Source organism: Macrotis lagotis, chromosome X (assembly GCF_037893015.1).
Source record: "Macrotis lagotis isolate mMagLag1 chromosome X, bilby.v1.9.chrom.fasta, whole genome shotgun sequence".
Taxonomy (NCBI): Eukaryota; Metazoa; Chordata; class Mammalia; order Peramelemorphia; family Peramelidae; genus Macrotis; species Macrotis lagotis.
This window is the reverse complement of record NC_133666.1, coordinates 557,134,622-557,160,650: the sequence shown is the minus strand read 5'-3', so window position 1 is coordinate 557,160,650 and position 26,029 is coordinate 557,134,622. Positions and strand designations below refer to the sequence as shown.

The following is a 26,029-nucleotide window of genomic DNA, read 5'->3' as shown; positions in this document are numbered from 1 at the left end:
AGAAATAGCATATATACATATAAGTATGTATAAAGCAACAAAGTTTTAAATAGGTGATGAAAAGAGGAGACATTAGGAGCTGGCAAGATCAGTCAAGGAAACAGCACCATAGATAGCACTATAGATAATAACTCTTGAGCTGAGTTTTGAACGATCTTAGGAATTTTAAGACAGAAATGAGGAAGAAGGACAATTGAGGCACGAAAGGCACTGTAAATGCAAATAGATAGAAGTTAGAAACTTGCATTATATGTGAAAACTGGCCAAGAAAGGCATATGTGAACAAGTGTAGGTTATGTAAAGGAAAATAATGTTTCACCCATTTCCTTGAGAGATGATTTAGAGTAAAAAATATAAATAAGTTCAGAAAGAAGTGAATAACTTATCAAGAGACGTTGCCAGGGGATTGTGTGTGGTATTTGGGAATCATTTGTATTTTGAGGGCCAAATCAAAGAGGGCAGTTATGCCTTTTGCCTTATCCCTTATCCCTATTGTAAAAGCAGAATATTGGACAAGAATGGAATCTTGACTTGATTCAATGTGGTCATTCTTAATTTATATTCCAAAAGCAAAGTAATGTGTGTCTACCCTCCTAGTGATTAGAACTTCACTTTTACACACACTTATGTAACAATGCAATCCAAAATTGATATAATCACATACTGATCAGAAAGATTTCCCAATCTCCTTTAATTCCAGTGCTGTCTATAAATTGTTTCCTATTCATTAAAATAGGAAACTATTATAGAGGATGAATAGAAAACAAATTATAACATATATAAATAAATTAATAAATTAAATACATACATGCTAAATCTATCTATAAATCTCTCTCTCTCTCTACACACACACACACACACACACACACACACACACACACACACACACAAACATATAGTTTGTCTGTTGGCATGTTGCCTCCCCATTAGATTGTAAATTCTTTGAGTTCAGGAATTTTTGCTTCTTTTTGTATCCCCAGTGCTTAGTAGCACACAGCAGACACAATAAATTTTTATTAAATGAATAAATGAATGAATGAATGTCAGGCAGTAGAATGATCAAGATCCTCTATAATTTCTAGTTTCTAGGAATGTATGTGTTCCTTTTTCATCAAAAAAGGAAATAAGTTTAAATGATGCCTAAAGACAATCCATAAGGTTTTAGGGAAAGAGCCCACATCACATAGCTTTCTAATATATTCCAATGTCTAATAATGCTCACAGTTGGGAAGACCCTTCCAAAGCAGTCAATTTCCAGGGCTTTTGTCTAAAATGAACAATGGTATTCTTTCTAAGTACTACATTGTATTTATTGCATTAACAGATCAGTGTTTCTAATTGAATGTTTGAAAATGGTAGTCTGTTACATATAATAGCAATAACAATAAGGCTTTGTCCACAGACCTTCCCCTAGCTAAGGCACTCAGGGCTCTGTACACATTTCAGAGATAGAATTTCCATAGCCCCAAAAACCTATTATACAAAGCTTAATGCCAATGGTAATACCAAGGGTGTCTGGTGGACTCAAAAGGGCTGGCACTGATCAGTAATAAGCAATACCATTGTTAGAATCAGAATAAATTCCAGCTACTCTTCAAAAGTTGGAAATGGACAGATGTGGTCAATGGGCTGGAACTTGGGTCCTAAGCTCCATTTATAGAGAAAATTCCCATCTCCTTAAGATACCCAGCTGGCTAAATGAAGAGTTTTTATAATGAAGAAAATACTGCTGATAGGGCTTCACCTGCTCCATCTTAAGCCTTGTCAAAGCACAGCCAGAGTCTGAAGGACAATCAGATTTGTGTGATTAAATGTCTTGTTTCTCTACTTCAGGCTTTAGAAGGTAAAACTTTATCCCCTTTCTGGCAACAAAAGAAGAAAAATCTACTTTGTATCTCTTTCTCTAGTCCTCTAAGATGGATGGTCATATCTTTGGTTTCTCCCAGGTTATTCTTTAACCACTGCCATGGGTATTCTTTGGAGTGAATACCAAATTCCAGAGCTGCTTTAAAAAAAAAGACAGGAAATTCATGTACAACAAACTTAACATTGTGGTTTTTGCTCTGGAAGCAAGTAAAATCAACTGTCAAAAATCTCTAGTAGTAGCTGGCATCCAGCTTCTCTAGCCCAAGCTTCTCCACCTAATAAAGTGGCTCTGGAGAGAAAAGGTAATAGGTTGGAGTTAGGACGATGTTTTAGAAGCTTGACTTCCCTTTTAAATGAATAGGAAATAAAAAGATCATTGCAGCATCCCTTAGATTCTTAAATGCTTAGATTGAGATTACATCAAAGCACAGGATTCACAAAGTATAGGACAAAAGCTTTCCTAAAAGTAGAAGGCAAGAGTAGAGTCTCCTTATAAAGTTTTCCACCAACTCCTAGAATATGGACTATTGATAGGAGGCAATCTGCTCCTTCCACTTCTATTTTGAATCTATGGCAGGTATCCCACTAAAATTACAAAGCCGGCTCAGAAAATTCAGTTAAAATACAATGGATTCTGAGAGAATTTTTGCATTTTTTTTAGTCCAAACTTACATATGAATACTTTGGAATCCATCAACCACCAAATGTCCACTGGCTCTTTTCACATTTTCTGTTGCCATAGATACAATATTTCTAGAGGCCTAAAGATAACTCTAGCAGCCAAAAGAACATAAGCACCAAGAGAGCAGGGACTATTGAGTTTTATCTTTGTATTCCCCATGGTCTAGAATGTTACCTTGAATACTGTAACTAACATTTATTTGTACATACAGTAATTACTTAATAACTATTCATTAAATTCACTCATTTAAGACAAGACCTGTGGTTCTTTTTTTTTTTTTTTCAGGGTTACAGCTAGTTCTGGCTGGTGATTTTTAGTTCCATTGATAGTTTACAGATGGTAACAGCCTGTATAAACTTATCCCTGGACAAGAATGTTCATGGATGGTTTGAATGATGGTTCATAGCACTGTGTCTAGAAAAGGTTTAGAGATCAATACATCTGATCTTCTTTCTTTACAAATGAGAAAACAGACTCTGAGACAAGTGAAGTCAAATGAGTTCTCTGAATCATAATCCAATATTCTTTTCACTACAACATTGGTTCCTGACTCCCTTATTATTACTGCCACTTGGTGCTGAGGGCCTATGCTTGATTAAGAGTTTCCTGTTCCTGTCACTATCTATCAGTATGTGTGGAAACTTTGCAAATTATAGAAGAAAATCTCAAATAACGATCAAAAAAGATAACATTTATAGAGTGTTTAGAATAGTATCTGGCATTATAATAAGCACCTAAAAATGATTATTCCTTTCACTTTTCTTGCTGTGAATGAGCTAAGCTTGGTATGACATATTCTAGACTAATAATAAGCATTTATATAGCTCTTTGCAAAGCTTTACATTCATTTTATCTTCACATTGACCCTAGGAGGGAGGAGATATTATTATCTCTATTTCCTAGATAAGGACACAGAGGCTTAAAAGAGGTCAATTGACTTACTTAGAGTCAAGGGCTAGTAAGTGTGTGAGGTCAGATTTGAACTTGGATTTTACTAATTCCAGGGTCAGGGCTCTATCCACTCTGGCAACTGGCTACCTCTTTTCATATTTTTTCAAAGATCATTTACCGTGATTCAGCAGCCCCATCTTGTCTTTATAGTACCCTAGGATCTCATTCGTATAGCACTGAGATAAACTTATCAAGGACAGCATGATTCTCTCTTACTATCACAGATTTTATTTTGGGAATGACTCTTTATTTGCCCATTTTGTTTTTTAATCCATTCCTGTCCAAAGGTCATTCTCCTTGGCAGAGAAAATACAAACTATGAGTCAAGTAGCACCTTCTCTCCATGGCCTGGTTGATCCACCTCAAAGAGCCTTCCTGTCTCTCTTTGATCTTCTGAAAAGCTAATCAGAAACTATTTAAGCAAACTCTTTTAAAACACTAAATATGATACAACATTTTTTTTTTTATCCTTACAAGGTTTACAGAAAGCAATTGTGTTTTATTTCCTGAGTGCTGGGGGTTGAGGTGTCCTTGTTCCTTGTATGTGAGATGATCATGAAATACTAAAGTGAGACTTCTATCAATGACAAATCCTTTTGATTCTGAGGCAATTGAGGCAATTTGAGGAAACTGAGGCAATATTGTACTCTCAAGCCAAGTTTTGGGCATTTAAACTTCATTCTCAACATTTTCTTAAAAGGGATGTCCCATTTCTGAAAGTCTTAGGATGAGAAAGATCTAAAAGTTTACTATGCTTTCATCTTAGGAGTATATAATCTTTTCTTTACATAATAAGTCACTTTTCCCATGTCCTAAAGGCTTCTTAGGATATATAATGTTGCTGCCCAAACTGGGAGAGTATATTTCTCAAGATCAGTAGTGGTTGCTCTATGCTCAGGAAAGAAAATTATATATGGAAAAAGATTACCAGCGATGCAGGTTTTCCTAGGTAAGCAGATATTCTCCCTCCTGTGTGCTTATGATCTTCTCTCAGTATTATGGATGGGCACAAAGAAAAGAGAGAAATCCTTGAATTCTTCCTCTATTCCCAAACTCCCACTGGTAATCTAAAGCCACAAAACACCTGAACCAGTCCCAAAACAGACAAAACTGTCTCTTTCCTATTACTTTGATAATCTACTGAGTGGGTGGTTCTTCCCGACTCTACAGTCTATCATCTTTAAACCAATCCCTGCCATTCATGACCAAACAGGGATGCTATTTTATTTCAATAAGATGCCTAATTCCATTGGAAGAGGCCCTGTTCAGAAGATTGGGGGGGTTCCCTGAACATCTGTATTACTTGCTTTATTATTTCAACTGGGCTTTCTTCAGCAAGGGTACTCACTACACTAGTTTCATTCTCTACATCTGATTGGAATATTTTGTGAGGCCATTTGGATAAAAAAGATTATTTTTATTTTTATTATTAATAAGAGCTATCATTTCCTATGCTTTAAGTTTTGAAAGGCTTTTTAAATATAGAGCACTTCAAGATTTTGGAGATACTTTGTAGGTTACATCAACTGATTAATGGGCAAACAAACTTTTGATGAGCAAAAGCAATGAAATTTAGAAGAAATCCACCTATGCTGTGGACCTTTGTCCAAAGTCTGAAGGGTATGGTCCCTAAACTTCGATGCCTTTAGAGCCAGTTATATGGAATGTGTCTTTCTTTCCTGGTGAAGAAGATTTCTGGTATTTTGTGTTAGTATTTTGTGTTGTCAGTTTAAATTGATAGATTCTTGAATGAGCCCCGAGAAAATTCAATATATCAGTTAGTAGGGGAAGAAAAATAGCTGTGAAATCCAGAAATACATTATAATCTGGACATATATGCAAACTAGAAATGCCTGTTATAGATAGATATAGATATCTTTCTATCTATCTATCTATCTATCTATCTATTTATATGTATGCACACAAATAAATGTTTTTCTTTTTTCTCTCTTCTTTTTATCCTCCTCCCCTTCCTCCTCCTCCTCCCCCTCTACTTCCTTCTCCTATTTATTCCTTCCTTCCTTCCTTTCTTTCTTTTCTTTTCTTTTCTTTTTTCCTTCATTCTTTTTCTCTTTCTCTATATGTCCCTCTCTCAGAACTATGTGATTTTTGGAGAATTGACCTTGGAACCGGAAGGATCTGGGTTCAAGTCTTGCCTTTGACCCAAGATGGCTATATGACTTTAGGAAAGTCATTGAATCTCTGAGTAGTCTAGTCAATTTTCTAAGACTATATGCAAAGGAAATTCCCTATATCAACAATTCTCAAAATCTCAAGACCCTTTTGGGGATCAGAACTTATACAAGGACTCTTTGGGAGGACCCTGATAATTTTTAAGAACATAAAAAAGTTTGAAGACCATTACCCTACATCTTTGCTGATCCTAACCCATATAGATGGAGAAATTACAGATTTAGAACTGGATAAGAGCTTGGAAACCTTCTAGTCCAACCCCCTCATTTTACTAATGAAAAAAACAAAGACCAGAGAAGGTATGAAATGAGCTGCCCAAGGTCACATAAGCAGCAAATTTGAGCCCAGATCCTTTGACTCTAAAGTCAGTACGTTTTCAGCTATTTGACTAAGACTGAATGATATTCTGTCATTAATGCTGACAAAAGTAACAAAGTTAAGCCAAGGAGGTTCCCTTATACCTGCTAGTGTTGAAGTATTACTATTACCAGAGTTTGACTATATGTGTGCAAGGGTAAGACTGTTTTTTTTTTTTTTTTGGTTAAGGAATTATTTTGTGATGTCATTGCTTGCCCAAGTCATATCTTAAAAATAGGAGTTCCACATGTCAAGTTCTTTACCAAGAATGCCTGGGTCTAAAGATAACAAAAATAACAACAATATACCATATTATAAATGCTTCCTTCAATCTTCTTTTTGTTCCATGCATTCTCAGTGGTTGGACATTTGCCACTTCTTGATAAACCACATCTAAGTATAACGTGACACAGTGTAGGCTGGTGACAGCAGAAATTTGAAGTCCAAGTGGCAAAATTCAGGTGTATTATTTAGGAAAGTCTGGGAGCAGGAGATAGTTAATGTTGATATTCATAATGAATTCCAACTTGAAATGGTTATGCATTATCCCAGCACAGGCCTCCCTCAGAATGCATCCACTCCTCAGCAAAGATTTCTATTCATCAACACCCAGATCACTTTAGTGTCATCTCATGTCAATGGATTATGCCACCAGTTATTAGAAAATTTTAAAACTGAAAATGGTTGTTTTTGTTTTCTTTTGTCTTGTTCCAATGTCAGGACACAATTTGAAAAAGTAAGGGCTTGCATTACTTCCAAGTCACAACATGAAATAATATTGTTATGGACTTTTTTTTTAGTTCAGCAGAAAAGTGTATTTTTCACCATATTTCTTAAAATTACTATGTTTCAAGTCAAGTCAACAAGCAATATCCATTTCTGTTCCCCTCTTCAGAGAGTCATCCCTTATTATTTCAAAGAGAGAGAAAAATTAGTGGGGAAACAATACCATAAAACTAAGCAACACATCATCCCATAATCCCTAGTTCTGCAAAGAAAGGAGGGTCAGAGCACAGTTTTTCAAAGTACATTTGGATTGTATTCTTCAGTAGACTGTCTTCTGATTGGATTGTGTTTCTGGCAATGAATAAGGAATAATATTTAGATGTCCTCTTTCCTCAGAATAGAGAAAAGAAAAAGGAAGATTTTTGTCAAGTCAAAATGGCTCTGAAATTATATTACTCAAGCACTTATTAAGTACCTATTCTATGGACTAGATATTGTGAATACAAATTCTAAAGAAAACAAAAATAATCTCTGAATTCAAGGAATTCATATTCTCCTAATAGATTCAGAGTATACATATAATTCTTGCAAATAAGGACCTACAATATAGTTTGAGGAGCAAGTCCTAATGATTAGGGAGATCAGGAAAGACTTCTTTTTCCCTCATCATTTCATGTCTTTTAATGTAAATAATATTTTATTTTTTCCAATTACAAGTAAAGGAAATTTTCAACATTCGTTTTTATAAGATTTTGAGTTCCATATTTTTCTCTCTCCTTCAACTCCACAAACTGGCAAGCAATCCCATATAGTTTATTCACATGCAGTCCCATAAAACAGAATTCCCATTAGTCATGTTGAGAGAAGAAACAAAACAAAAGGAAAAATAATCACCAAAAGAAAGTGAAAATCATCTTTGAGGAAAGACTTCTTGAAACCAAGAGTTGACACCTGGACTAAACCTTGAAATAAGCTAAGGAGGAGAAGACTGAGATCAGAAAGATGAAGCATGTAAGTCAGAGGGCATAGCCTGTCTTAAAAAAAAGAGTGGTTCTTACTCTGAAGTGTCTCTTGGAGAAGTTGTGAAGTGGTTTTCCATATTTACCAGGTTTGATTCATGGTAGACATTTGGGAAAGAGACTGTCAGTGACCTTTACTTGCATCTCTTTGTCACTTTGAAAGATGCCCTGTGTGCTGCAGTATGTTTTTTGTGTTTGGGACTGAAAAACAGAGTTTTTCTACCTTTGTCAAGTATATGAAGGATATCATAATGCCTTAATTCCACCAAGTTTGCAAGCATGAAGGATGGATGAAGTTTGATCGCTAACAATTTTCTTCTTTCTTTAATATCTCAATATTGGGAAACTGCTTGAGGAGAAGGCCTAGTGGTTGTTATTCCAGTGCTCTCAAATGAATACAACTATTGTTAGAAGCAGTTTTTTAGTTCTAGTAGCAATTCAGCTCAATCACTTAATCTCTCTGAATGTCAGTTTCCTTCTCAGGATAATAATAAATAATACAAAGAAAGAAGCAGGAAGAAGAAGAAGAAGAAGAAGAAGAAGAAGAAGAAGAAGAAGAAGAAGAAGAAGAAGAAGAAGAAGAAGAAGAAGAGGAGGAGGAGGAGGAGGAGGAGGAGGAGGAGGAGGAGGAGAGGGGAGGGGAGGGGAGGGGAGGGGAAAGAAGAGAAGGAGGAAAGAAGGAAGAGAAAAATAACTTAAGTTTTACAGTGCTACTGTTATAGGCATGTACATCTGTAAAATGAGCTGGAAAAGGAAGTGGCAAACCACTCTAGTATCTTTGCCTAGAAAATCCCAAATGGGGTTATGAAGTGCTGGACCTGACTAAAATGACTAACACCAAAAATGTTGCAAAAATTGTGCTAAGCACTTTATAGATATTATTTTATCCTCTTAGCAACCCTAGGTGGTAGGTGCTATCATTATCTCCATTTTATAACTGAGTAAACTGAGGTAGACAAAGATAAATAACTAGCTAGTGAAGTGTCTGAGACCAGATTTGAACTCAAGTCTTTCTAAGTCCTGGTCCAGTGCTCTCTCCACATGGAAATTATAATGCAATTGCTTTAGAGGTTTGTTAGGAGGATGAAATGAAATAACATATAGAAAGTGCTTTGTCAACCTTAGGAAACTACATAAATTTCCATCAAGAAAAATAGAAGAACCAGTGCCTCATCTGGGATCTTGAGTTTTCAAAAACTTTACCAAAGTTAAAGCTTTGACAGAACCTATTAAACAGGACAGCTTTCAATTATAGACTGACTGTGGCTGTGTTCCAAGGTCCCTACCTTAGTCTAGAGAGGCTCAACATTATTACATCAGCTTCATGGTATAGGAATAGAGTGTATGGTTTTTTTCCCAACCATAAAACTACAAAAAACACCATCTATTAAAACATAAAGTGATCACCAGAGAGAGCATCCATACTCATACAATCATAGTTCCTTGAAATATTGAAGTAATAGAATGGTATATGAGCTGAACCCCAGAGATCAAATCCAAGGAGGATAAATAACTCACCCAAAGTCACACAGTTAATAAATGTCAAAGGAATGATTTGAACCTAAGTCCTCCAGGTCTAGAGTCATCAGTGCTTCCACAGGTCATGCCTCCTCTTTAGTTTAGCTATGAAATGTGAGCCCTTTCAGAAAAGTGAAAATATTTTAAAATGAGACTGATTATATCCTTATCCTTCAAGAGGCTATTTTCAGAGAAACTGCTGTATTGGATGTCTGATCATCTCACACCTGTAAGAATATATTATTACTCGTGGAAAAACAAATCCTGTTTGAAATTTCTGGTGCCAGAGGTTCTAACAGACACCAAAAGAGGCGGCTTAGTATTTCCTTATAATGCTGCATTCATGGGAAATCATCTTCCACCTGATCTGCCTGGGACAATGGCTCTTTCAGCTGCCAGGCGGCAGTGAATAGGATACTCTGAATGGCATCTCTTTAGCAGGGTTGTTCTTCTGAAATCATCATTGTTTGCATGCTTTCTGGGCAGCTGGACAGTGAAACACATCTTCCTATCAATTTAGCCTTTTCCACTTGGCGATCAGATTTTTTTTTGGCTCATACATTTTTTTTTCCTAAGAGAAGTGAAAACCAAAGGCAGAAAGGGTTGATTCCTACACACCTGCATTATTTATGCTTCCAGAAATATGAGAATAGAGATTGAAACCCCGTGATTGTGAATCGTGAGCAGGGGTGGTTGTGGGGAGGGCATGAAAAGGGTGGAAGGAATTTCTTTAATGCCAGTAGCATGAAATTAAAGTTATGGTTTGTAATGAAATTTTTCCAAAGGATAAATCCTTTAAAGTATCTGCTAACTAGCCATACAATAATCATTAATTATCTTCTCTTTTCTTCATAGTCTCTGTGTCATGCCTACTTATTTCACTGTCTTAGGGAAGAAATATTCTGACTTTCAGCCCCAACAACAAAGTAGTAACACTGGGGGAAAACTTTATCTAGCATATTAATCATTGGGATAAGGATTATGGTATTGCTGATCATGAGATGAGAGACAGAATGGATAACTGTCCACTGAGAAGTTCATCTTTGAAATGCTAATCATTAAAAAAATAACCAACTTTTTCTTTGTTTAAAATGAATGGTAGTCTTTGAAAAAGTAAGCAGAAAAGGGAATTGGGCTCGTGATGTTGTGATCTTCTGAGGCCATTTTTGGGTTTATCTTCAGTGAAAAACAATCAATGACCATGGACTTTCATTGAGCCAAAACTAATGAGGATCAGAAATCCAATCTTGAGTGCCCTCATATTGACAGACAAGTCTTCCTTATGACTCTTTTAATTATGTTTAGTTCCAGGCTCAGCATGGTCAGTGAGAATGGAAATGCCTTATGTTCAAAGGAAAATTTCATTCAAAATGGAAAACTTGAGAAAAATAGAGTGCTTGTGACACGGAGAGGGAAACAAGACCTAGGCAGAGAGAATCCCAGGACCTACCAAGTGATGAGGATAGTTTTCCCAATTATGTTTCATGACTAGTAAAATATAAATTCCTTGAGGACAGGTATTTGATTTTAGATTTTTGAATCTCCATTCAGTGTTTCTAGCATGACACCTTCAGATAGTGAATGCTTAATAATTGCTTATGACTTATATTGCATTGTTTGGTTCATTTGCACACCAGTTGTTAGGAAGCAACCAAGTATTTGACCATCTCAGGTGGCCATGATGACAAGTTTTTATAGTTTCTCCCCAACTTTGTTCATATTGATAAGTAGCTTGTACTATTCTTATGTCACAAGGGAGGGTTCATGTGACTAATGTTCAAAAGATTCTTGTCAGATCTATGGTGGTGAGAGTTGTTATTGGCATTCTCCTGAACTATTCCCTTACCTGCTCCCTGCAAATTTAATTTATCTTCCTCATGGCATATTTGACCTAATCTTTTATTAGCAGGAGATAAACTTAATAAGGTTAGAAGGAGTCTTGAGAGGTTATTTAGATCATCTCCCTTTTTTCAGGCAACATTGATCTCAAATCAGAGCAAGGTGACAATGACCTGTCCAATGTTAAAGTAAGAGCTTCTGTTGTTGAATAACTTTCTTTCAGAAAATTCTTCTGTAAGAATTACATTTCATTTACCCACTCAAATCCAACAAGTACTTATCTTTAATAATATTTTATTTTCCAATTACATGTAAATACTAGTTATATGTCTCCTCCCTAGTACAGCAGATAATTTTATACAGGTTATATATGTACAATCATGTAAAACATATTTCCATATTAGTTATGTTATAAAAGAAGAACCAGACCCAAAAGGAAAAGAAATCAGAAAAAATAAGGTGAAAAATGCATACTTTGATCTGCATTCAAACTACATCAATTCTTTCTCTGGATGTGGATGACATTTTCCATCATGTGTCATGTATTATTTTATTGATTAGAACAGCTAAGTCATTCATAATTGATCATCACCCAATGTTGCCTTTACTATGTACAATGTTCTCCTAGTTCTGCTGATTTTACTTTACATCACAGAAGTCTTTCCAGGTGTTTCTCAAATCTACTTGCTCATCATTTCTTTTAGCACAATAGTATTCTATTATATTCGTATTCCACAACTTATTTAGCCATTCCCCAATTGATGGGCACCCTCTCAATTAGCTAGATCTCTAGCTAAAAGAGTTGCTATAAATATTTTTGTATATGAAGCCAACAAGTGTTTTTTAAACTCCTACTTGTAAAAGACACTATGCTAGGTACACTGAATGAAAAATAAAATGAACCAATCAATCTTTGCCTTTAAATAGCTTACCTTCTATGGGGAGTGGTGGGGAGAGGAGATATTGTAGAACTACAAAGTGTAGTGACTAAGTTATATGATGGAAAACTAGACATTTGCATAGAGCAAAATACTGAGCAAATTTTTCCTATGCTAAAAATATAGGGATATGGTAAAAGGGGGAGAACTTTTCTGTCTAATTGACTGTTCTGTAGATGTGAGGTTTTCTTTCAAAGAAACAGTAAATTAAAGTAATAGTGAATCTTCATACAGTGCCAGTCCTGGAGACAGGAAGACCAGAGTTCAAATTCAACTTCAGATGTTTACTATCTAGGTGGTCCTGAGCCAGTCACTTAACCTCTGTTTGCTTTAAGCCACTGGAAAAGGAAATGGAAAACCACTCCATTATCTTTGACAAGAAAACCAAATGGACTGTATGGTCTATAGGTTCATGAACACTTGGACATAACTGAAACAGTTGAATAACAACAAATTCACAATAAAAAAGAAAACAATTTAAAAACTAGATAGCGCTCCATAAATATTATAATTATGTGAAAGACTGTAGCTGATGCTCTATGGGATACAAATTATCCCATCCATAGTTCTTTCTCTCAAGCATTTTGTAGAATAAATGATACATAACCATGATTATCTGGAAATAATATTAATTGCCAAGGAATTCAAGCATATGGAAGTAAATGGCAATCTTTGAATTCTAACTGTTGAACCAGCATTTCCAACACTCTTGTGTTGTGTGAACTCCCTTTCTTAACACAAATCAAGGCCCTTCTCCACACCTTAGTAGATAATATTTCATGAGTTGCTGTGACCAAATAAATTTTCACCAGCCTGTCTACTAGTGATGAACTCTCTGTACTTAAATAGGTTAGACTCTGAATGTCAGACACATACTGTTTTTAGAATTTTACCTGAAGCCTTTCCAGCAGGGTAGCACCTCTCAAGGCTTGAATGTTGCTGACCTAGTCTTTAAGAGTGCAGGGTCACTTACAAGCCAAAATGAGACCTTGAAATGGAATTCTAGTGGGTAATGGCATAGTGACATTGTCAAAGATCCAGTTATGCCAAATTTCCAAGATCTTGCCTCAAGATGATTTCCACTGTATGAAGAGCTCCCTCTGCCAATGTAGGTCACTATCTTCTCTATGACTTATAGTTTCTCAGAGCAACTTACTCATAGATCTAGGTACACAGCATGGCAAGGAGAAGAAAGGACTTACCTCAAAGCCAGGAAGGCCAGGTTTCAAATCCTACTGAGACATATACTATCTATCTGACCTTGGACAAGTCCCTTAAACTCACTGGACCTCAGTTTCCATATCTGTAAAATTTTGATCTAGGTAGCCTCTAAATTCTTCCCAGCTTTGAATATGATCCTTTATGAAGTAAGTTCATTTGTTTTAATTTTTTCCTTTTTCTCATGGCTTTTTCCCTTTAGTTCTGATTCTTCTTTTACAACATGACTAATAGAAAATATATTGAACACAATTGTACATGTACAACCTATTTCAAATTACTAGCTGCCATGGGGAGGGGGGAGGGAAGGGAAGGAGGTAGAAAATGTGGATGAATGCTGAAAACTATCTTTTCATGTAGTTGAAAAAATAAATTCGAAAGAAAAAGAGATAGGAAGGGAATAAGAAAGGAAAGAAGGATGGAAAATAAAAGGAGGGAGAGAGAAAGAGAGAGAGAGAGAGAGAGAGAGAGAGAGAGAGAGAGAGGAAGGCAGGCAGAAGGATAAAGGAAACAAGCAGTTATTAAACAACTACTGTGTGGAAGACATGGTACTAGGTACTTTGCAAATATTCTTCTATTTAATCCCACAACTTTAGAATGTAGGTACTATTGTTATTTTTATTTTACAGTTTGGGAAACTGAGGTAGACATTGATTAAGTAAGCCCAGATTCATACAAAATATGAAGTATCTAAGGCCAAATACAAAGATTGGAGAAATGCCTTCCTGATTCTGGCAGACAGTTGACAATAGGCTCTCATTCAAGAAAAAAAATGTGCTATGTGATCTCTGCTGCTAAATGTGGTTATGTGGAGCCTTAATGCTAAGGGCAGAGCTAAAGGCATTTGATGCTGGGGTTTACAAGAGAAAGTAAAAGCAGACTAAGAAAGAAGTGTTGTTTATACCTTACTATGAAAACATGTGATTATGGACATTTTTTAACACTCTCCTGCCTCCCTCCCCTGCACCAATTTTTCCACAGATCTGTGAATTCATGTATTCAAAGTTCCCATCAGTGGTGTAGATACCAACCTATCAATGCCTGCCCCCAACAGTAACTCTTGTCCCTGACTTCCCATTGAATCCCCATAGAATACATTTAATATCCTAGTAGCCTTTTATAATTTCTCTCAATATCATGAAGATGCCAATGTAGACCACTGTAGCCAATGATCTGCCATTCTTGACTCTTACCTAATAACCAAACCCATCTTCCTTACTTCTTATACAATTCCTTGATGGCATCTTTTATCCTGATTCTTCTTCAGTTCCACATTAGCTATGTGCTGAAATCCATTCCCACCTATCTTTAACCTTTTTCCTCCAAGATCTGCTCCAGAGAAAGTAAAAAGAGGACCATTCTTTTGTGGAAACCCAGGGGAATTGCTGTAATTCATTCCTTTTTTCATCTCAAATTATTCCAATTGTTGCTCTCTCCTATACTATGTATAAAAGTATCTCACACTCTGGGGCAGCTAGGTGGTCCAGAGGATGGAGCACAAAATCAGGAGGATCTGGGCACAAATCCAGTCTCAGTCACTTGACGTAAACTAGCTATGTGTCACTTAACCTTGATTGCCTCACATCCAGAGTCATCTTCAGTCATCCTGATTCTATCTAGCCACTGGACCAAGATGACTCCAGAGGAGAAGGGGTGGCTGGTGACTTAGCGCAGCAGCCCCTCACGCCAATCCAGTTCATATGCATGTCATGGCATCCTCTTCCTGAAGCTTTGCCCTTCTTCGAGAATGAAGGACAAACAACAGCTACCACACCATTTCATAGATGTGGAACCCCTTACACATCTTTATCAAAGGGAGACCTTCAGATCTGGATACAAGTTTCCAACTGTATGGGGAGAGGGGGGAGGAGAAGAACTAAGAAATGCTGCTTGATAGTGATATTTACACTACTAAATTCTTGCTGAAGGTCAAAATCTCTGGGGTTGAAGACCTCACAATTTACTTAACTACATTATGCCTGAATAAGAACCTTCTCTATACCATACCTCACAAGTGGTCAACCAGTCTTTACTTGACAGCCTCTATGAAAAATTGATCCTCCCCAGGTAACCCATTCCACTTTTAGATAATTCTAATTGTTAGGAATTTTTAAAAATTACCTCAAGCCCAAATCTGCTAATGAATGAATGAATGAATGAAAAAGTTAAGTCACTATAGGCCAGTCACTATTAAGCCAGGTACTGACCTGAATGACTGAGTAGAAAAGGGTGATATGTGTACCCTCAAGGAACTTATATTTTAAAAGGAGGGGGAAAAACATACTAAAGAGTGATCAGTGGTGAGGGAAAGGAGTTTTGGGGAGTTATCAGGATGGAGAAGGGCAATATGCACAACAAAGAAGATAATAATGGCAAGATGGCTAGGATGTACTGAATGTGAAATGCTGTCTGAACTGGTTATTGGCCTGAGACTGGCTGGATATACTGGGTTGGTTGTGTTTGTGCTTACCAATCCAGACAAGTTTATCCCAGAGTGGGAATTATAAAACTAAGTGTATTAACTCTCCTCTGGGGAATGAGAACATTGTTTACTCTCCTGAGATCCCTAAGTGCTTGCTGTTCCAGATGGGGAGGACTGGCAAGATGCATGGCAAGGGAAAAAAAAACTGAATGGAAGGTAGACATGTTCTAGTATGGCAATCTGTGACCACCTAGATATAGGGGGCTAGTAGAATTTATCTTAACTTCCACTTAATTCCAGTTATCCCTTCCACAGCTCAACTTTCTCTATCAAGGTTTTGATTTATCACAGGTCAGCATAAGAAATTCAGTGGAAATTTTGATGAAATTTGTGAGAAGCTGCAAATGACACATGAAGGCCAGCAGATGACAGAAAAATTTTAGCAACTCAGAAATATATATCTATAGTATTGCATAATATCAACCAAAATTTTATGGAAAAAGTATTTTGAACACTTCATAAAAGAACAAGAAAAACATTGAAACGTCTCTGATATAAAGGGAGAGCCAAAAAATTTAATGCAGATTTTTTCAGATGTGGGGAGGGCTGTACCCTTAACTCCCTGTCCCTTTCTCCTAACTAGGTCACAGGATAACTGCATTTTAGTTCTGCACCCTACAGGCATATATTGTCCCACAGTGGATAAGAGTGCTTGCTGAGCCTAGAGTCAAGAAGACCTGAGTTCAAATTTGACCTCCATACTTATTCACTTCATGACCCTGGGCAAGTCACTTTATACCTGTGTCTCGGTTTCCCAAATTATAAAATGGAGATAATATTAATAATACCTTTCTCCCAGGCTTGTGAGGATTGAATGAGATTCTTTTTTGTAAAGATCTTAATTCAGTTCTTTGGTACACAGAATGCACTTAACAAATGTTTCCTTCCTTCTTCTGGGGCCTTGTCTCCCTTCTTCATGTAACAGTTATTTCCTTAAAAACAGCTAAGTCTGTAAATTAAACACCAATAAATCCTTCAGTTAACTTTCATGTAGATGGCATGCTTCAAGACCATTTCTCCTTTAAAAATCTTTCCACAAATACTGTTTTAAATTTTTTGATATGACCATGTCAATTACAAAATACCTCTATGCCTACTATATACAAAAAAATCTATTATGTACTGGGAATACAAAATTTTTGCTGGCCTCCGAAAATTTACCATGGAAAATGTTTGCAGCAAATATCCAGTTTATTTTTTTTATTTCCTTCTTCATTCACCCACTTCCCACCCTGTAGGCATGGGAGAGGGTTGTCCCAGAGTGAGAAGGCTAAGGAAAGTTCCAGGGTGAGAAGGCAAATGTCAGGTTGAGCACATCTTTGAATGCTAGGAATAGGAGCTTGAATTTCACTTGGTAGGCAATAGAGAACAAAGCCATAGTCCTTTGTTCACCCTCTAGGATCCCTAGCAGATTATAGTATTGTGACAAAAGTGCTGGATTGGGAGAAGACTGAATTGTTGGTTTCTAATGAAAGTGCTGTCTTTTTTTTTTAGATTTTGCAAGGCAATGGGGTTAAGTGGCTTGCCCAAGGCCACACAGCTAGGTAATTATTAAATGTCTGAGACCTGACCTGAACCCAGGTACTCCTGACTCCAAGGCCAGTGCTCTATCCACTGTGCCACCTAGCAGCCCCAAAAGTGCTGTCTTACTTGGAGCTGGACTCAGCTTCCTCTTCTGCAAAATAGAGTGATCTGGACCAAATAGATTCCAGCATTCCTTCTAGCTCTAAAACGCTATCATTCTGGAATCTCCTAGTTAACTTCAGATCATTCTACCCTTTACACAGAACACTCAAAGACCCATTTATTGTTATTGTTCTCTAGAGCCACCAAGGCTGATCTTTTCATGTCTTTACTTTTCTCCCTTTTAACAACCATAATCCTTTGACATTGTTCTGGGCAAGTGATTTCATTTTGTTTGTTTTAACTTTTAGGATGAAGGGCATGTGTTTTTATTAATATGTACTTGCTTCAGACAGTAGGATCCTCTCAGCTGATCAGATAGCATATGCAAATTGGCTATGTAGACAGATTGGAGCCATCTGTATCAACTTTGTCTTTATGTTCCAAAAGCACCCTCTTTTCCCCTCCTCCCATCTACTCCAGCCCTTTAGGAAAATTGCCATGATCTTCATACCTGAACAAAAACCAGATTTGAACAATTCCCCCCATAGCTAGGTGGAAACACAAGAATTAAAGCAGTTCTCTAAATCTTTTCATTATCTGTCTTAGATTCTAAACATCTGGCAGCAGGTATATAAACAAATAACAAAAGAAGCTGCTATGTGTTGCTCTGTCCCCTTAAATTAGATCTGAGACAAGTCCAACCTGGGAGCCAGAAGCTTGGAAATTAATAAAAGTAGACTGTTAGTAAAGTTTTACTTAAATGATATTGCACCTCAAAGTAGTTATGATAGAGAAAGAAAGCTTGCTGAATCAGAATACATCATTTGCTCTTAATGGGGTGCAGGAAGGAAGTGGGCAAAGTGATGTTAGCATAGAAGATTTTAGTGGCTGTCCAATTTGGTTAGTAGTACCAACCCTGAAGTGAGAATTTCTGACTCAGGAAATTTGATCACTTATAGTAGATCAGACTTAGTTTCCCTAATTGATTTTGTGCATTCTGTCCCAAATAGGAGGTTCTCTGCCTTTAAGAAAGTCATTATTGGGCATCTTGATTCTCCTTGCCCCAACTCAGAATGGAAAGATTCTTAGGGTTTTAACAACAAAGTTGTGTTCCTCCCAAACTTTTTGACTTAGCAGGTACTCTTATACAGTATATGTTCTCTATCAAAGCACTCACTAAAATGAGGGAAATGGACCAGCTGAAGATTAAAAATAACAAGAAACAGTGTTGTACAATGGAAGGATAGCTGGATATGCAGTTCAAAGATGTGGGTTTTGTCCTCCTAGCTCTGCCACTTGTGACCTTGGTTGACCTTGAGCACGTCAATTATGGATTTCAATTTCATCTGGGATATCTGGGGGTTAAATGTAGGTGACTTGTAAGGTCCCCTGCTAAATTGAATTTAGGAATCTTTAAGACCCCTTTCTTCTGTAAGAGCCACTGAGGTGACTCAGTGGATAAAGTGCTGGGCTTGAAGTCAGAAATAGTCAAGTTCAAATCCAGCCTCAGATACTTACTGCTGTATGACTCTGAACAAGTCACTTAATCTCTATTTGCTTTAATCTACCAGAACAGGAAATAGCAGGCCAGTCCAGTAAATTTGCCAAGAAAACCCCAGGGATGGTATGGTCCTTAGAGTCAGGAAGAGTCCAAGTCAGCAATAACAACAAGGTCTCATCTACTTCTAAATTCTGTGATATGCTCAGAAAAAAATGAATAAATATTAAGATTGGAGAAAATCAAGACCCAGTTGGTGTTTAATAGATGTGGTTAAACTAAATGTCCTTAGCATGGGTCAATAGTTTCATCTTTTGAATACATATACACATGTGTGTATATATATATATATATATATATGTATATATATATACACACACACACACACACACAGAGTCTCTCTTTCCCTCCCCCCACCCCACTCCCAAATACAGATAAACAATAAAGTCAAAAGAAGAAGATGAGAAGGATCAGTGTGAGTGAAGTTAATGCAAATACTGTAGATCTGACAATTCTTGAAAGATGATCTCATGATAATGCTGTCTAAAAAAATTCAGTGTTTAGCACAATCTTAGAATGGGCCTGTGTATGATAGTGGTAGTGCTGAGAATCTCCATTCCTGTGCAAACATTTTAGAATATAGGAGTATATTATCATCTGACTTCCTTCTTCTAGTTGGAGTCTAGTCAAGAGAATCTTTTTTTTTTTTTTGCAAGGCAGATGAGGTTAAGTAGCTTGCCCAAGGCCACACAGTAGGTAATTATCAAGTGTCTGAGACCGAATTTGAACTCGGGTCCTCCTGACTTCAGGGCCAGTGCTCTATCCACTGCACCACCTAGCTGCCCCATCACTTGTTCTTCATACTTAGGAGGTAGATGCTATTATTATCCTAATTTTACAGATGAAGAAACTGAGGCATACAGCAGTTAAGTGACTTGGTCAGGGTGAGTAAATGTAGACTGAAGCTGAGTAACTCCAGATCCAATGCTCTGCTGCTCTACCACCTAACTACAAAACATACCTCTTTCTGCCAGTAGTCTTGCCAAGAGACTGAATATCAATTTGGGTTAATGTCGCTGTCCCTTTGGCACTCTTGTCCTAGACTTTTTTTTAAAAAAAAAACAGAATAATAACAAAGTGAGATGATTTTTGTAAAGCACTTTATAAATCCTCAAAGGCATATATAAATGGTAGCTATTATTATTATCACAACAAATTTAGAACCACAAGAGCTTGTCCAACTTCACATTATGGATGAGGGAGCCTGGACTCAGAGACGGACCAGCATATCACATAAGGTTCTTAATAGTCCTCAGATTCTTGTGATTCAGAGACCAGCTCTACTCATCCTGTCCTGGTGTGGGGGGGAGACAGAGATAGAGAGAGAGACAGAGACACACACACAGAGGAGACAGAGAGAGGCAGACACTGAGAGAGACAGAGAGAGAGAGAGAGAGAGAGAGAGAGAGAGAGAGACAGAGAGACAGAGAGACAGAGAGACAGAGAGAGAGAGAGAGAGAGAGAGACAGAGAGACAGAGAGACAGAGAGAGAGAGAGAGAGAGAGAGAGAGAGAATTTTGCTTTGAAAGTTTTGAGAGTCTTTTGCTCTTTTTTAGAAAGGGACACATGTTGCGTCCTGTGCGGGGAAAAGTTAGGAACACCCCCACACCCCGAGTTATGACTTCTGAGTGCAGGTTGTCAGGAAGCAGTCGCTCACGATGGCTGTGCAAACGAGTGTGAGCACACAAGCGTGTACACACACACACACACACACACACACAGTGACAGATGACCTATTGAAATAATTTCAGAGCAGCTCGGTGGTTGCTACGACAACCAATGCTCTCTTGGCTTTCATCTGGCCATGTGACAGCGACTTTGACGTCAGCTGGAGGCTGAGTCTGTGGTTTAGTCCAAGGAGCCAAAGGCTTGTGAGAATCTGTTGGATGCTGGACTCATCTCCGTCCGCTGCCCGCGCCGCCTCTGCCGCCGCCGCTTTCCAGGGGCCGCCGGAGCATGGACTATTAAAGTCCCGCATTTCTTCCGTGTGAGGTAAGCACTTGGCTTTCCATTCCAGCCAGATATTTTTAAGGCTTGCGGTGGTGATGTTTCCTCCCGCCTCTCCCGGCTGCAGCAAGTTTGTCTTGATGAGCAATTGAAGGAGCACCATTGATTGATTTATTGATTGGGTAACTGATTGATTTAGAAAGTCTGAGCCAGCTTCCAGTGACCAGTAAGTGTGCAGAGCCAGAGGCTCAGCCCCGAGGGGTGGCATGGTCCCGGCCAAAGCCTCCTCCCGGCTCCAGCCTTGGCTCCAGGACCCCTCTGGCCCGGGGGAGCAGCGGGTCCCCCCGGGGCCAGGTGGCCCCCTCCCGCATTCCAGCGGTGGCTCTGTCTGACATCGTTTGGGATTTCAAACTCCCGAGCCGCCGCGCCCGCTCGCTACTTTGCCATCCGCCGCCCTCTCTCGCCAGCTCCAGCGGAGGACACTCTGAAACTCGGTTTCTATTTTTCGCTTGCCGGGTTCATAATTAGCAACAATGGGAACAGAGCGAGAGGAACACCAAACACAAACAAAAGTTTATGTCTGCGTGTTTCCTTTTAAAATAAGGAGCCTTTCAGTGCACATTAGCTTCGGACAATAGATGGGAGGGCCTTTATCAGTTACTCAGCTGGTCTGTAAACTTATTTGTGTCTGTGTGTGTGTGTGTGTGTGTGTGTGCTGAGGACTGTCAACAGCTTCCTGTTCATTTTTTTTAAATTAAAGTCAGAATTATGACAAAGAAACGGTGCTATATGTAACTTACGCTGGGTGCCCAAGCATTTTCTTTCCTTTTATATCAAAATGAAGAATCTTAATATCTCCCTCCCTTCTCCAAAAAAAAAAAAGATTAGGGTATAAATTCCAATTTCTTTTTTAAAAAGTGACATTGGGACAGTTGGTGAATCTGCTTGAATCAAAAAAGAGAGCTCATTACTTAAGTGGATAGTTCTTTTCCAAATCTAAATGTAGCCACTTTTATTCAGATAGATTGCTGTAAAGATCAATCATTCAAGGCTAGATTGTATATACCGTGGAAACCATGTAAAGACTGGCAAATTGCCTTCTGTGCAGGGTGAGGGGGAAGGAAGTAAGATTTGGGGGAAAAACTGTAAAACTCAAAATAAATAAAATCTTTACAAAAAAAAAAAGACTAGATTGTACTCAAAGTCACCACCAAGTATTGCCTGTGCACGGTGGAAGCAGAATTGGCCATAGCTCATAAAAATCCATTTCCTAATAACTTCCATTTTACCTGGGTACAGTCAATAGTTTAGGTTGCATTTTTCTCAATATTGTTGTTCCTTTCCCTTTGGACCTTGGTATTCCTTAGCAGCTCTGAAACTGCCACAAATAAATGATTTTGCAAGTTGTGATTTTAAGGGGAAAAAACCCTGGTATTGGGAGCTCTTTAAAGTTCTCCTTTAAGTGTTCACCTAACCGCAACACCTTTTAACTAAGCACCAATTGGCAGTCTCGCCTGATCTAATAAGCATCATAGAGTGCCTCTTATATTCCAAGATCTTCAGAAGATTTAAATATCTAATAATAAAAAGTGCTTCTTAACTATTTGTAAATGCTATGTGAAATGTTGAATTTCACTATTCCTGGCATGTTACCTGGACTTTTAAGTTACTTTTTCTGAGGAGTGAGAAATAGATTAATGGTACTCAACTATAGCAATGAATGGGATAAATGCCAGTATTTGGAGTGATTTTCATTGAGTGTATTATACACACATGTAATATATAGACATATATATGTGCATATAATAGATATATACTTGCACACATATGCATACTTACATAAACATATACACAAACATATGAAGACTGCATAGTGGATAAAGTGCCAGAAAGTCAGGAAGACTCTATGAATCTGGCTTCACTGGTCTTAGACTCTTATTAACTTTGTGACCCAGGGCAAATCACTTAACCCTGTTTGTCTCAGTTTTCTCATCTGTCAAATGAGCTGAAGGAAATAACAAATCACTCTGGTATCTTTGCCAAGAAAATCCCAAATGAGATCATGAAAAGTCAGACATGATTGAACAACAATAAAATACATACTAATATCACTCATTTGGTTTTTGACATTAGCTCCAGACCCGTCATTTATCTAGAAACTGCCAGATAGTATTGGTACATTAAAGTAACAACAAAAAACAATATATCACGAATCTATCAGTTTTACAATGTAATAAAGAGGCTAAACTCTTAATATCCTTAGAAATATATATGTTAATTGAAATGTTATACTGCAATTGAGCATGAACCATTAATTGTCTTCTAAAACTGCATCATTAAAATTCCATCATTGAAAACGGTTTGCCTTGGTGACAACTGACTTTTAGACAGGGCTATAGATCAATCTGAATAAGGAAATCTAATTCATCTTAATTCCAGGGATCCCCATTGTTCTGACACTGTTGCTAAATCTCTAATCACCTAGGGATAATAAAATAATGAAGGGATATAAATCTTAGAAATATAAAGCTAGAACTTAATTGTTTGATCCTATGGGTCAGTGAGAAAATTTTTATTGTTATTAGACCAATCATGTGCTAAGATCTTTGTTGCTTTTTTCTGGAGTCAAAAATAAGAATGTTAGGGGGCGGCTAGTGGATAGAGCACCGGCCCTTGAGTCAGGAGTACCTGAGTTCAAATTCAGCCTCAGACACTTAATAATTACCTAGCTGTGTGGCCTTGGGCAAGCCACTTAACCCCATTTGCCTTGCAAAAAAAAAAAAACAACTAAAAAAAACCAGAATGTTAGAGCTCAGAAAAAGACATGAGAGATCATCTGACCCGGCATTTTTTTATAACAGTGAAAACATAGCTGTCTCTCAGACTCATGTCAAATTCATCTTCAGAAGACATCAGACTAATACTAGAAGTAGAACTTCATGTAATTTCAAAATTGAAAGGGCTCACAGTTATATTGTCCAACCCATACCTGAATAAGAATACCCTGTTATTTTACATTCTCAACAAGTTGTATCCAGCCTTTGCTTGAGCACTTCCTTCCTTGAGCAACTTATCAGATAGATGGTTTGGGGGTAATGACATGATTTATTCTGGAAACTGATGTTGACAAAGTCAAAAAGTATTCATAGAACTTCCTTCTTTATATCCCTCCCTGCCATTTTCACCATTGTCAACGTTCATTTTGAAATTCAGAGTTCATAGTAATTTGTTCCCTCACTTCTGCTTGGAAAACAGATTTGTGTGAGTACAAGGTATTGCAAAAAATTCCACCCTCCTTTGAAACTCCATGTTAGCCTTGCACATACCTGTGGCAATTTGAAATGAAATACTGTTCTCCATTGGATAGGGATTAAGAACAATGCTAGGGTTAACTGTAGGTATGCAAGTCATTCTCCTCCCCCCCCCCCCCACAAAGAGTACACACAAATGTACCTGTAGCTGTTCGTGGTAGATGAGATCTGAACTGACAGCATAAGAAAGGCCTCTTCATTCCTGTAAAACTAAGGAATTTATCTGATACCCTAATTTTATAGAACACACACTCATTTGGTTGAGCAGGTTAGCAGACCTCAGTGCTCATTGGGGTTTTACATGCATCACACTCAGAAACAACTACAATGAAATAAGTCTAAGTCAGTGCTATGATTTACTTGTTTCACTACAATCTGAGATTGTGATTGTCCAGTTATAGAAAATGGAAAAATTCAGAAAGATTTCCATATAATCCAAACCCTAACCCTCATATAATCCAAACCCTAACCCTCCTAAACAGTTTGCTTTCTTTATTATTCTCTTTAATCATATTATTCTAGCTATTGTACTCATTTTCTTATCTTGCTCTGCTTGAATAGACAAACTGATTTTTCTTCTTAAATTAATAAGAACTAGCAAACTATTCTGCTAGTTGGTCTGCAATGAAACCATCCTTTGAGGTGTATCAGCATTAACCCTCTTAATATAAGTGCATGGAATGAGAGCTGTGACATTTTGCACAAGCTGTTATTTCAACTCCTTCCAGATGCCTAACATTTGAGAATGGAAGCTTAGCAACTTCCCCTTGGTAAGTTCCCTGAGGGATTACAAAAGAGGATTTCCTAAAATGGTTCTCATGCTTTGGGGTTAGAAAAATGCACCTGCTTAATGGTGAATGCATGTCTCACGGACCACTTGAAGAGAGAATTTGGGAACAGACTCAAATGCTTGATTTTAGTCTCATGATAACTTTTATTCCAATATAGGACAAAGAATAAAATTTAGGATTGGTGGTAGAGCATTTCATAATGGCACAAGTTCCACATTTCTAATAAAGTAAAAATGGCATAATTAAAAACCAACTAGAAATTGTGTCTTGAAATATACACTCATAACTTTTTCTAAAAGGGATCATGGAAATTCAGGGGTCATTTCCACCTGATATTCAGTATTCCTATAGATCTATGATCTTAACAATCTGGAGTTTCCTATAATAAAGATTGTGACCTCTTCTGTGACTAATATTAATATTATATTCAAAATCTCCATGGTTGTTAGGATTTTCTCCCTCCCTAAATGATATTATGCATATATATATATATATATATAAATATAAAATGTATGTATTTTTGTATATATAATGTTTGTATGTATTTGCGGTATTTGTGTATGTATAATATATATTCTGTGAATATATATACACATGTATATGTGTGTGTGTTTAAATGTTATATCCTCCTTCTGTCTCTCCCCAGTAGAACATAAGCTTCTTGAGGACAAAAGTTGTTTTTTCAATTTGTCTTTTCATCTTCAATTTATAGTACTCACTGTGCCTTACACATAGTAGGCAATTACCATGTGTTCATTGAACTGGTAAATATCCAAGTTCAGTGGGAGTCAAGTTCTTTCTTTTAAAGACATCTTACACTTTTATCTGTGTTGAATTTTGGTTGTAATTAGGATTTATGTCTTTTAAAGGTTTTTAGCAGGAGACATAGCACCTATTGAACACTGACCAGGATTTTTGCCATCCTCTGACTAGGTTGAGTAGAATTTGCAGGTAGGAAATGCCTGGGTTGGATGTTGCAACATGGGAGACTGGTCCACATTTTCCAA

The 26,029-nt window shown here is 37.4% G+C and overlaps 1 protein-coding gene across 4 annotated transcripts in view; it reads left to right on the top strand.

The window, feature by feature from the left end:
* NCALD (neurocalcin delta) overlaps positions 1–26,029 on the top strand; it is a 534,430-nt gene that overhangs the window by 397,256 nt on the left and 111,145 nt on the right. The window contains exon 1 of one of the 4 annotated variants that reach the window (XM_074200737.1): positions 20,814–20,965. The exons of the other annotated variants lie outside the window; for them this stretch is intronic. The gene's annotated coding sequence lies outside the window, so the exon portion shown is untranslated. Of the gene's footprint in view, positions 1–20,813; positions 20,966–26,029 lie in introns of those variants that run through there. 4 annotated transcript variants of the gene reach the window in all.